Here is a 14,479-nt window from a genome sequence, read left to right on the forward strand (position 1 = left end):
GTCGGTTAAGCAAGGGTCATATGGAACTTTCCAGAATTAATTAGGGGTTTAGTGGTGTCGTTTTATTAGAGTTTACACCACCTATATAAATCTATTAGACCCTTAATTAAGTGATTCCAAATCAATATTTCAACTCACCCAAAAGAAACCTAATTCCCTCTAAGAAATTCTCTCTCTAGAAAATTGAAAAAGAATAAGAAGAAGAGGAGGGTAAAGCTAGGTCAAATTCCTCCAATGTTGAAAGATTTACTAGGCTTTATAATCAGGTATGATAGCTTATTCATCCATTGATTCTTCCATCCATTGATCCCCCTAGAAATCCCCCAATTTTAAAGATGAGCTCCAATTCTAGTTAGCGTTTCTTCCTATATTATGGGTTATGTTGAGTATGAATCCAATTGAGTAGATATTTGTTGTTTATGATCGAATTTGCAGAGAATCATGTTATTATGAAGAATTTACATGTTTTTTTATGACTAACCCTAGTCTAAATGATTATATTGAAGTAATGTGGGTTTATCCCTTGTGAAGGGAAATTGAGGATTCATAGATGATCTTCTAGAATTGATAAATTGAATAGTAATTGTCCATGAATAAAGGCATGTAGACATGAATTGAAGTATAATAATATATATGTGATGGATCATGGCTAGAAAAGCGAAAGATTGAACCTTTATGACAATATTTGACTAGAATCACTTAATAATGAAGCATGTGATTAGAATGCCTTGAAATCTAGGTTTGTATGATGATTGTAAAAAGTAAATCTTTAATAGTAAGGTTATAGTCATGAATGTTTATTACTAGGTCTTTGAAAGTAAAGCTAATATGTTTAGTTATGTATGCAATGGGTTTGAGAGTAAAGCCTATATGAGAATCGGAGACTAGTAAATATCATTGTTCTGGAAGGACTTTACCCACCTAATCGACCTTATATATGTTTGAATGCATAGAGTGATAGAATCACTTAAAGCATAGATTAGTTGTCAAGGAAATCCCCTCATGTATCATGAATTATGTAAGAATTATTAAGCTATCTTGTGGGATCTATTCCTAGCACCGAGTGGATATTAAAATGGGACGAAAGCTTTTACCTAGTTGAGTCTGGCTTCCGAAATGTGAACTCTCACAAATAGAGTTCGAGTTTCCCAAAATATGTCTCATGAGATGGAGTCCCTCAGAAGTGGAGTCTGGGTTTCCTAGTAGAAATATATGTATCCCTTAACTACATGCTCATTAGGAACGTTAGCTAGTCGATCCAACTAAGCTAATAAACCGGTTCTATCCTAGGCAAGTAGACCAACCCTTTTCGGTATGGATAACATCGGAGGGGATCATGTGATAGCTTATGTGATGGTTAAGACTATATCCCAACTAGTACAAGATTATTAATGAACTAAGGCATATTTGAATAATAATCTCGAAGTGTTCCAAGTTAACAATGAACTATGACATGCTTATAGAAACATCTCCAAGTGTTCAAACATAATGAACTTAGACATGCTTGAGTAAGTATTTCATAGTGTTACAAAGTAAAGAAGAGGGACCAAGATGTTCTTAAAGAAGTATCTCCTAGTGTTCCAATGTCTTAAAGAGGGATTAGTCCCCAATCAAGAAGTATGAGTATGATGACCTAAAGTGGTACTTAGTATGTATGGAATTATGGGGTCTTATCCATGCATTCTACAAGTATGACTTAAGGTTACCTAGAAAGTTTTTCTCTTATATGATATATGTTTAGATAGGATGGTGCTATAGTTGCCTTCATTGTTAAGATTGACTAAAGGTGAGAAAATCCCTTTTCTATGAGTATTAAGCTAAAGATGAGATTAAAGATAGTAAGTATGCATGATGGCCCAATGTGGTACTTAGTGTGGGTGAAATTATGGGATATTACTCATGCATTGCACAAGTAGGACTTGAAGCTACTTATGAAGTGTTCTTCCTATGATATGAAGGACAAAGGGTTGACTAATGCTTATATTATGCCTATGTTGGAGATTATGTTTATGACTGTGTTATGGACTCTTATGCTTATTGTTTATGTTTCATGAAGTATCTCTTATGATTATGGCGTATGACTTATGTTGACTAACCCTTATGTTATGCTCTTATGATGTTATGCTAGCTATCATATTTAGTACTTTTGTACTGACACATAATCATTCCCACATTCTCACTAAATGTAGGGTCCGACAATTTTGAGTTCCATCTCCGAGGATAAGTTTCTAGTAGATAAAGAGTTGAAGACTTGGTGAGTCCTCATAGCATCAAGGATTGATCACCTTTCCTTTATGTATTTTTTTATGTTTTAGACTTTTGTATGGGTTGCATCCCAAATATATTCATGTTCTAGATGGTTGAAGACAAGTGTAGTAAGACTTCAGCTTTGATTTTACAAAGACATTGATTGTATGGAAGATGTTTTAAAATTTATGCACTTTTCTAGTATCTTATGTTATGATATGCTATGTGGCTTACATGGAATCCTTCGGGGTTCTATGTGCCATGTTACATCTAGGGTGTTTCCCTGGGTCATGACAAACTTAGAACTTGCCCCGTTGGTCCTGCTAAAACAATCTAGGTTGGGAATTAGGAGATGATCATAAGCCCTTGTTCAAATGAGTCCACTAAAGCCTAAAATAATTCAACAAAAATAAATAAATGATTCCCTTGATCCAAATGTTTGAACCTAATGTAGACCACTTCTTCCAATACACCCAACTCACCTTCCCCAAAAGATAGTTTTGGCCCTGGACTTTAATTGGACATGTGCACCTTAACTTAGGCCAAAATCCTAAGTTGAGGGTGGCCAATTCAAAAATTTACTTTAATCTTGGCCCTGGTTTAACATCGGATAGTGTGCACCTCAAGTTATGCAAATTACATAAGTTAAGGGAAGCTATGAAAAAGGAAATCGAAAGAAAAAGGGTATAAAAAGAGTTTTGTGTAGAAGAAAGAAAAAGATAGAAAAAGATGTGATTGAAGTTAAAACAAATAAAAATAAGAATAATAAAGATTGTTGAAAAAAACCTAAGAAAGAAAAAAAAGGGAAAAATAAGAGCGATAAAATTAAAGTCACATCTGTGCTGAAGAAAGTCAAGGAAAAGAGCAGAAAATAAAAAAGATGTCAAGAATTGGTTGACAAAAGAGGTAAAAAGTCAATGTAATGTGAAGGAGGGAAAAAAAGTTACCAAATGTACCCTACCTTACCTTGAGCCTACGCTACAAGCTAAGAAAGTCCTATAGTGATCCTAGTGACTAGTTTTGAGAGTCTATACAATGAAAATAAGGGCACGCCTATGGTATTGAGCACTAACTGTATTTAGATTCAATTCTGAGCGTGAGTGTTTAATGAATCCTTAACCTTGAAATTCCAATTTCTTGGGTGAAAAAGGATTTCTTTTGAAGTAAGGGCACTAGTTACATTGTTGGAGTGTTAGTACATTGGTGATTGTAAAAAGTGTATGTTGTGATGTCTATTGGTCGATATATGTCATGTTTTAATCCGTATGAGTTAGCTTGTTCAGTCTAGATGAAAATATTTGCATTAACTAATGGAATTGATTGAGAAAGACATGTGATTGCTTGAGTTTGTATGTTTGCTTCTACATAAGTTTCATTAAGAGTTTTAGTGTGTCGCTTGAGGATAAAGAACAAGTTTAAATTGAAGGTGCTGATATTGCATGAGTTTATGGTATTTTTGATGCATTTCACTTAAAGTTTGTGTGGGTCTTGGGCTATTTTGTTATTAGAAATATGTTCTGTGTGTAATTCTTGCAGGAAATAGGCTTGGATGTGGTTGATGAACATGCGAGCTGAAAATTGTAGAAGTAGCAAACGACAGACCGTAGGTCTAGTAATAGGCAGTAGATGGGCTGTCATAAGTCCTGGTCAGAAAGTGGATTTTCAGTACTCAGACCACAAAGAGACACAACGGACCATAGTCCAATCCACGGACCGTAAGTGGAGTCATCGTTTGAAGGCGTTGAAATATTGCACAAGTATGGAACAACGGAGGTTGACTACAGACCGTAGGTTGACCCACGGTCCGTAGGTTGTAGCATCGACATAAATGGCATCTGATCAGTTTATTTCCTTATTTTGTTTCCTACCTATTTGTTTTCTATAAATAGGAGTTGTAATTCTCGTTTTTGGGAGTTAGACATTATTGTATACTTTGAGTTTTGGTCTTTTGGGAATAATTGGCAAACATTTAGAAATTTAATTTCCGAAAGTTGGTTAATACAATTTTCACTTTGAATTTCAATTCACGATTTGGGTTTTCATCTATTCTCATTGTAAGTTCATGAATTTTTCTAACCTAATTATGAATTGGGAATTATAAAGCATGAGTAGCTAAATCCATAAATAGGATCGTGGCAACCATGCGAATTAACAAAGTATGAATAATAAATAAGTAATTGTTGAATAGTGTTTATGCATGTATTGTTAATCCTTTCGTTTAGAAGTCTTTTTAACGGTTGCAAACGTTAGAACTCGCCTCGTTCCTACTTGCTGGACCAAGGAGATAATGAATGAGAAAAGGATTGAATAACAAAGATTTAGTGGATGCTATCTAATAGCCTAGTTTCAATTGAAGTGAGGGTGAAAACTAAACTACATTGATATGATGAATAATCTGGGGTAAAGGTAAGGGTTAGTCAAGTATACACATGTTGACGAACCAAGTTGCGTAGTGAAATTCCCTACTTGGAGGACAAATCACTTAGGGATACCTAACTTACCAACTTTGCATGTCATTCAAACTGCTAATCTTGCTTACTTGTTACTTATTGATTCAAATCCCCAATCTGTTACTTTAGTTACAACCCCGACCCCCCCCCCCCCTTATTTACTTAACAACGGAAATAGTTTGACTAAAAAGAAATAATTGTTAGCTAAGTTTAAGTCTAAACCATATTCCTCGTGGGATCGACCTCAACCTATAAGTTGGGTTCTTTATTTGACAATGATCGCTTATACTACTTTAGAGAGGTGTAATTTCAGCGTATCACACTTGCTTTCCCTCTCTCCCCTTAACCTTGAGCATCGGGTAACCCCTAACATAGGGACGACTCCTTCCACAACCAAAGCAACCATCCATGCCAACTAGACACTTACAAACATGATTTTTCCCACACTTCACACAAGTAGATCTAACCAAAGAAGAACCACCTCCATTTCCTCCTTGAAGTTTAGGGTTAGGCACCCTATCCTTATTAGACTTAGGAGGAGAATAATATTAATCTTGACCAGAAAACCTTTGTTGAAATCTAGGCCGACTTGTCCCTCGAACTTTGCATTAGAGAAGTTTCCATCACCGATCCTAGCCCTTAACACCTCCCTAGACTTTTCCTTGAGTTTCTCCTCCTCAATTTGTTGTACATGGACCATAAGACAAGATGTGTCAATGTCACCAATGACCATGGCGGTACGACACTTATTAACCACCATATCAGATATACCCGTCACAAACTTACTCATCTTTGCTTTAGGATTCGCAACCATTGGGTGAACCTTAGGGCATACTCTTTCATACTCATACTTATTTGACGAAGGTTAATAAGATCTTGCACCTTTTCTTCCCTCATCTCTAGGGGAAAGAACCTATCAAGAAACGCCGATATAAACTCTTCCCACTCTACAGGACGCGCTCCTATCGGCCTTTCCTCTTTCCACTCATCGTACCATACTTAAGAAACCTCCTTAAATTGGTAAGCCTCCAGTTCCACTTTCTCTACCGGAGTCACCCACATAATAGCAAGTACCTTATAGACCTTATTGACAAACTCTTGAGTGTCTTCTTCAAATATTGAGCCATAAAATTCTGGAGGTTTCATCCTCAAAAAATCCCTCATACTTGAAGCCGTCGTACCAACAATTGAGTTCACGGAAACTACCACCTCTCGATTGACTTTTGCCTTCATAGCTTGGGCCAACATTTGAAAAGTCGACCTAACCTCTGCATTTGTAAGATTCTCAGCCAAAGGATTTACCAGAGATTGGGGAGGAGCTTATTGTTCTACACTGTCACCCTCAATCCTTCTACCATTCCTTCTAGTATTCATATCTTGAAGAGATAGATCAAGGATTAAGAGAGAGATCTTTTAGAGTTAAACTCTAAGGCACGAGTTAATAGTAATGAAGAAGAGAAATTCCTAAACATCTTGTAGCCTCTCAATCATAAATGTGGCGCGCTTCACACTCATAAACAAGACTGTACTAGACGTGGCTTATGAGACATCATCCTAGGGCCATTCTAAACCTTGTGCTTTGATTACCAAGTTTGTGACGACCTAGGGGTACCCCTTAGATGTAACATGGTGTATAGAACCCCGACGAACTCCATAAAAGCCACTTAGTACTCATAACATAAGAAATAGAACAATTAAGAGTAAAACACATTTCAAGTGTAAAATGTTTTTTCATAAAAGGAAGCGGAAGTCTAGACACTTGTCTCATCATAGCCATCTATTACAATATCGAATGAAATTAGACCTAGCCCATACATCATGTACAAAAAGGAAATACAAGAAATGGAAACTTCAATAAGCAAAATTCTGTCCTTTAACCATGAGGGCTCACCAAGCTCGGAAAGAAATCAAAGTCCTAGCTCTAGCCACTAGAATGGATACCCTATCTTTCGGACCCTACATTTGGGAAAAATGTAAGCAAGAGTACAATAATGCACTAAGTATGTTAACTATGAATAAAAACATTGAAAACATGCAAAAAGGGACATTTCATTTCAAAGCATGCAATTGCCAAGTTAAAACATCATATAAGAGATTAGAAATCATAAGTCATAAACATTGACAATATAAGTCAACATCATCTTTAAAATCTTTGAACTAATGTACAATAATTCTTGAAGCAACCTTAGTTTATTATTCATGTTCTTGTTCGGGGGATAAGCCTTAACCGATATGAGACCGTGTGAGCTATAACATGATCACATGACGTTACCTATATTGAAAACGGTTGTCCTACTTGCCTAAGGCAGAACCATGAACTCTTAGCTTAGCTGGATCCTAGATAACCTATGGGGGAATATAGTTTATGGGATACGGAGAATGCTACTAGAAACCCAGACTAAAGTAACGTAAAAGGTTCCATCTCATGAGACATACTTGGGAAACCCAGACTCAAATGACGTAAATACTTCCATCTCATTTCAATATCCACTCGGTGCTAAGATTAAATCCCACAGAGTACTTATTAAGTCTTACTTAACTCATGCCTCATGGAAGAACGTCCTTGACAACCCATCCAAGTTAGTTCATTAAGATAGCTCTTAGATCATGCATGAGAAAACCTTTCACCGTCCATGTGTACATGTAAATCTTACATTCAATTAGGTGAGAAAGCCATTCAATCATAGAATCTTCATTATGTGAGAAAAGCTTTCACATTAAGTTCATTATGAGTTCATGAGAATGTCCTTTCAATCAACACAACAAAATTGTTATAATCATTGACACTTTACTCTCAGAGTGTCCTTAAAGCATTTACTTAGATTTCATAAAAACATTCATAATCTCACACTTTACCTTTTCAAGGTTCATAACCTACTTCCAATCATCACATATAGAATTCAAGCATTAGACATGGATTTCATTATAATTCATGTGGTTCTATCACTTCATTCATCAATCAGAAAATTCCTCTTTCATCAACAAAGACCTACATTATAAGATCACAGTTGAGAAATATGAGGATTTCATGGGTTCTTGGGGATACATAATAAGAACCATAGTAAATCATCAATTAATAAATATAATAAAATAATTCAACCATTAGAATCATGTTTCAGAGGAACCCATGACTTTTGAATCAAACCCTAACAATGGGGGATTTCTATCTTTCTTTTGAAATTGAATTTTGAAGGAACTCCATGGAAGTAAGGTAACCATGGATGAAATCTATCATACCTTAACAACAAAGACCAATTCTAAGCTTCATTGGAGAATTTGGATCCTTATCTTGAAAACCTAGGTGAAATCTTCTTCTTTTTCTTCAAGCTCTAGAGAGAATATTTGAGAGGAGGTTTTGATTTTCTTTTGGGATTTTGGTAGAATAAATTAAATGGGATGTATATGGGGTAAAAAGACTTATATAGGGGTTGTTAATATAGGCAAAACGACATAGTATAGAAACTAATTAAATAGGAAAAGACCCAACTACCCTTGAGTTAACTGTCAGTTGTCACCAACCTATAACCCGACACACCCAGTCGATGGACCGTGGACGGACCTACGGTCCATCGTGTGAACCGTGGTTGGTTGTCAGAGATTTTAGCCCTTAACTACGGCCAGTGGACCAGGAGCGATGGACCCACGTACGGTCTGTAGGTCCAACCGTGGTCCATGATTGGACAGTTACAGAGGCACCCATCCACGGACCCCTGTCGACAGACCGTGGTCTGACCCACGGCCCGTCCTAGTGGATCGTCGATCCTAGTTAGAAAGTTCTATTTTAGGGATCCAACCATGGACCACACTAACGTTCCATGGGTCCACCTACAAATCATTTGTGGTCCTCGTTGATGGCTGAATTTTTGGTTCATTACCCTTATTCAGATATAGGGTGTTACAATATCTCCTACTTAGGACCATTCATCCTCGAATGACGCTCTGGACACCTTACAGGAGTCAAGACTCAAGACTAGCAACTCATCACGCATGCAACATCATAACAATACACAAAACAAAGGAGGAAACATCAACTCTACACTAGACACATTCAATGCACCACAAAGAAGTAGGAACCACATCTAACAATCCATTATGCATGAAACTTTCTACATTTCTCATGTTCTAGGAGGAACTACCTTCTCCAAACTCAAAAGCATGCTCAACACAATCTCATGAAGTCAATATGCAATTTACTCTCACAAAGCATAACTAAAGCATGTTCACAATTATCTCATGAAGCGTATAGACAACTCATACTTAATGCACAACAACATGAGGAAAATCAACAATGTTATTCATTTTCTTTCAAAACTCCAGATTTCATGAACATGCATAACTTAAAGAGATCGTGGAAAACATAAAACACACATTACTCCAAAACATAGAACAAACCAAAAGGAACTCATTACCTCAAGCTAAGGTAGGAGTAGAAGGAAAGAGATCAGGATATCTGGACTTCATATCGGCCTCGGCGTCCCAAGTAGCACCCTCAACTAAGTGATTCCTCCGCAACACTTTTACGGCAGCAACCTCCTTATTTCTTAATCTCCTAACTTGACGGTCCAAAATATCAATAGAGACTTCCTCATAAGAGAGGCTTTCATCAACCCCCAACCCTTCTAGGGAAGTTATGGCCATCAGATCTCCAAAAAACTTCTTAAGCATAGAAACATGGAAAACCGGATGGACTGATGCCTCTCATTTGGCAAGTCTAACTCAAAGTCAACCTTACCAATACGTTTCTAAATTTGATATAGGCCTACATATCGGGGATTGAGCTTCCCTTTCTTACCAAACCTCATTATCCCCTTCATAGGTGAGATTTTCAAGTAAACACAATCATGAACATCAAGATCTCTTCTTCTAACATCGACATATGACTTTTGTCAAGTTTGAGCCATTTCCAACCTTTCTCTAATAAGCCAAACTTTCTCAATGGCTTCATAAACTAGCTCGGGACCTATTAAAGTAACTTCACCTACCTCAAACCAATCTATAGGAGATCTACAAATCCTACCATAAAGAGCCTCAAACTAAGCCATACCTATACTTGAATGGTAGCTTCTAATATAGGCAAATTGCATCAATGGCAAATGGTCATCCCAATTACCGTTAAAATCTATCACACAAGCCCTTAACATGTCTTCCAAAGTTTTAATATTACGCTCTACTTGCCCATAAGTTTTGGGATTGAAAGAAGTGTTAGGCTTAACCTTGGTACCTAGACCCTTTTGGAATGACTTCCAAAATTAAGAACTGAATTGGGTACCACGATCAGAAATGACAAACAAAGGCACACCATGCAACCTTACTATCTCTGTCAAGTATATCTTGGAATAGTCCTTCGCCGAATATGAGATCTTGACGGGGAGGAAATGTGACAATTTCGTCATTCAATCTACTATTACCCATATTGAATCATGTTGTTACCGGGTGCCAGACAAACGAACTATGAAGTCCATATTCAAGTCTTCCCCTTCCAAGTAGGAATAGCAATGTCATGGGACAAACCTCCCGGCCTTTGGTGCTTAATTTTCACTTGTTGACAATTAGGACACTTGGCCACAAATTCCGTAATATCTTTCTTCATCCAATTCCAACAATAGGCTTTCCGTAGGTCATAGTACATCTTGGTGGCTCCTAGGTAAATAGAATACCAAGAACTATGGGCTTCTTCTAGGATTCATTCTCACAAGTCATCCACATTCGGAACACATAAACGACCTTGATATCAATGCACACTATAACACCCCAGAAAATAGTAGATTAAACTAGAGCCTAATGTAAGGGTTAAAAATCATAAAATGATTCCCTGTATATTATAAGATCATTTAGGGTTGAAATGAGGGTTATAAGAGTCAAGCCCAAGAGGCAAGTGCCAAGGCAAAGGGGCTAAGCCAAGACTGCCCCTAGCTTGAGCACACTACCTCACCCTTCGTGAGTGGGACCACTAATCGTGCTCCTCACCGTGGCTCGTGAAGGGGGCTCGTGGACTTTCCTTGGCAATGGAATAATGGCCAACGAAGAACCTAGCTACTGCCTCAACTTTACAGAAGGGACCATGGCTCGTGGAGCCCTTCGTGAAAATGACTTAGGCATGGTGGCTTGGGCACAAAGTAGCCTAGCTACTGCCTCAAGGACCACGAGAGGTACCACGGCTCGTGGTCTTGACCACAGTTCATGGATCCCTTAGTGGGAATGCCTTGGGCTTGTGACCTTGTGGCACAAAAATCCTGGCCACTACCTCACACTTCACGAGAAGCACCACGGGACGTGGTCCTCACCACGGTTCATGAAGGTGGTTCGTGGACTTGCCTTGGCCATGGTAGAATGGCTAACCAAGAACATAACTACTGCCTCAACTTCACGGAAGGGACCAGGACTCGTGGAGCCCTTCGTGAAGATGACTTAGGCGTGGTGGCTTGGGCAGAAAGTAGCCTGGCTAATGCCTCATGGACCACAAGATGGACCACAGCTCGTGGAGCCCCTCGTGGGAATGCCCTGGGCTTGTGAGCTTGTGGCACAAAATTCCTAGTCACTGCTTCACACTTCACGAGTAGGACAACGGGTCGTGGTCCTCACCACGGCTCGTGAAGGTGGCTCGTGACACTTGGGTGTGGTGATTAATTAAAGGTTATTTTAGTCTTTTCCTATTTTAGTTCAATTAATGTGAGGTTGTTTTGGGTATTTTTAGGGGTACTATATATATATTTTTTTAAGTCCAAGTTCACCCAAAACAAGTCATTATACTTACTCACCCAAATCAAACCAAAAGTTCTCTTCCTCTCAATATTTCTCTCTCTAGAAGTTCCCAAAGAAGAAGAAGAAGAAGTAGACGCTAGGGCTTGAAGAACCAAGGTCTTTATTCTCTAATTTAGGGGGAAAATCCATTAATCTATGGTGGATTTTCATGTATGGGTAGCTTTCACCCATAGAGTCCCTTCAAAACTTGATTATAAGCTTTCAATTTCCCCAAAAATCTTGGGTTTCAATCTATGTCATGGGTTCTCTTTCAAAATGTTTTCAATAGTTTATTTATGGTTGATTATGGTGCATTATGGTTGAATTGATGATTAATTGTTGATTTATGAAAATAATCCCTCCAAGAACCCATAAATCCGCCATATTGATAAATTGTGAATTTATGATGTGGGTTGATTGAGTATAGAAGTATGTCAATTAATTATGTTTATATTGATTAAGTTAGTGAATCATTATATTCCCCTATCTAATATAGAAATTCTAGATATTTGAGTTGAGTTAGATTTATAGCCATTGAAGGGCAATATATGAAGGATTTATATGTTAATGAGAATTGTGTATGAGCTTATGATTCACTTAGAAACTGAAGATCCTATGACCATTGTGTAATTGTGGTATTGTTATAAGAGCATTCTGCCCATACCCTTACACATGACTATGTATGCAATGTCTATGACTACGATAGTATTGTTGTGTTGAATGAAAGGTTATTCTCATGAACACACTATGAATATGATGTGAAAGGTTTTCTCACATATTGATGATTCTAAGGTTGAAAGGACATTCTCACCAAATGGATTTATGAGATATTATGATACTATGTAGGTTTGAGTTCCTAGAGCATTCTTTCATGAACATGAACTTAAGTAAATACTTAATATGAATTTTAAAGGGAATTATGCTTAGCACCGAGTGAATATGAATATGAGATGGAAGCTTTTACGCTAGAAAGTCCGGCTTCCCAATGTAAGTTATCTCATGAGATGGAAACCTTTTACGTTAGAAAGTCCGGGTTTCTAGTAGCAATCTCCCTATCCCATAACTATGTGCCCACACAGGTCTTTAGCTAGTGGATCCACCTAAAAGCTAATATATTAGTTCTACCTTAGGCAAGTAGGATACCTCTTTTCGGTGTGGGGGTAAGACACCAGATTCCATGTAGCTCACATGATCTATGTCGGTTAAGGCTATATTTCCCTATATAATAAGAATATGAATTATGACAAGAACATGAACTTTAACTATGACTTCTGAAGAGGTACTATTTAGTATGAGTGAGGGTATGGGACTCCATTTATGCATTGCACAAGTAGGCTTTAAGAGTGGTTATGGTGAGGTTCTCTTATGCTATGAAGACTTATGAATTATGCATCATGGTATGAATTGTTGTCAAAAGTGACTTTACTTGCTACAAGTTATGAATATGAATATTTCCTTCTCTATGAATGTTGTCAAATGATGAGGTCAAGGTATGATATGTATGATGTTGGTGACCTAAAGGCGGTACTTAGTATTAAGTAGGATTATGGGATCTTACCTATGCATTGCACAAGTATAGCTATGGGTTGCTTATGATATGGTGTGACTTATGTTTATTCACAAATGTGCATGATGCCTTTTAAACTTGATTAATGTATGGTGTGAACTAAATGTCCATTTTAAGCGTGTTTTAAGGATTTTTATGCATGGCTTCCATACTTGGTACATTTTTGTGCTAACCCATATTCTATACCTTTTTCTATAAGTGTAGGTCCTGATCTTTGAGGTGGCTTCTCTTTGGTTGAAGGCTTGGATTGATTTTCTCCTTGCCTTGGTGAGACCTCATGGTTTGAGGACAAGAGATATTCTTTCTAGTTTCCTTTCATATGTTCTACTTAGAGAATTTATTGTAAACAGCAATGACCTTATTGATATTCAATTGTAGTATATGGTTCATGGAGTTAATATTTAGACTCCTATTTTTGATATAAATGAAAAGACTTTGATTGTAAAAGTTTTAAATTCCGCATCATTTATATTACTTATGTTTATGATTATTCTAAGGGCTTGTATAAGACCCCTTCGAGGTCAAGTATTCTATGTTACATCTAAGGGGTACCCCTGGGTCGTGACAAACTTTATAAATATAGCCCAAGGTTTAAAATGATTCTAGGATATTATATTATGAACCACGTCTAGTAGAGTCTTGTTCATGAGTGTGAAGCGCAACACACATATGAATGAGAGGCTATAAGATGCTTAGGAAATTTCACTTTTTTCATTACTTTTTTGTCGTGCCTTAGAGTTTTAACTCTATGAAGTCCTTTTCCTAATCCTTCTCTTGTGTCTATATGATATGAATATAAGAAGGGCGACCGAAAGAAGGATGGAAGAGGAGAATGTGAATGACGAAGTTCCTCCCCAATGTCCTCAAGTTCCTCAAGCTCCTACTGTTGTGGGGGTTATGAAAAATGTGGAAATAAGGCCGGATCTCCAAGTATTGACCCAATGTCACACCCCAACCCTAGGTAAGGCGGACAAGTACCATATGAACACATGATTTACAAGTGACCTATGATAAGAAAGTAAACTACTATGCAGATAGATTTACTGATAAGAAACTTCATATATAACACATATTGACTTGCTGATCTGATACATGTGACAAGTGAAACTATGAATACATATGATAGCTTTACAATGTCTACAAAGCCTCTACTGGAATCCATGACTATACCAGTATGAAATATGTAGAGTAAAGACTCCACAAATCTCCGAATCAACCTGGAGCTCACCAACAACCGCTGAGTATCACGCACTTCTATTGGGGAGATCTACTAGTTGAGTACCAGTACCTGCAGCATGAAATGCAGCATCCTCAATAACAGACGTCAATACGAAAGAATGTACTGAATATGTAAGGCATAACACAGCCATATGTTAAATGAGAGCTCAGGTGAAACCAAATAGCAATAGATAAGGATTAGAGACCACCTTTGCTTATAGTTGTGGAATCATGTATGTTACATTCTTTTCTTTAC

The sequence above is a fragment of the Solanum stenotomum genome, chromosome 9 (genome assembly GCF_019186545.1).
Source record: "Solanum stenotomum isolate F172 chromosome 9, ASM1918654v1, whole genome shotgun sequence".
Lineage (NCBI taxonomy): Eukaryota > Viridiplantae > Streptophyta > Magnoliopsida > Solanales > Solanaceae > Solanum > Solanum stenotomum.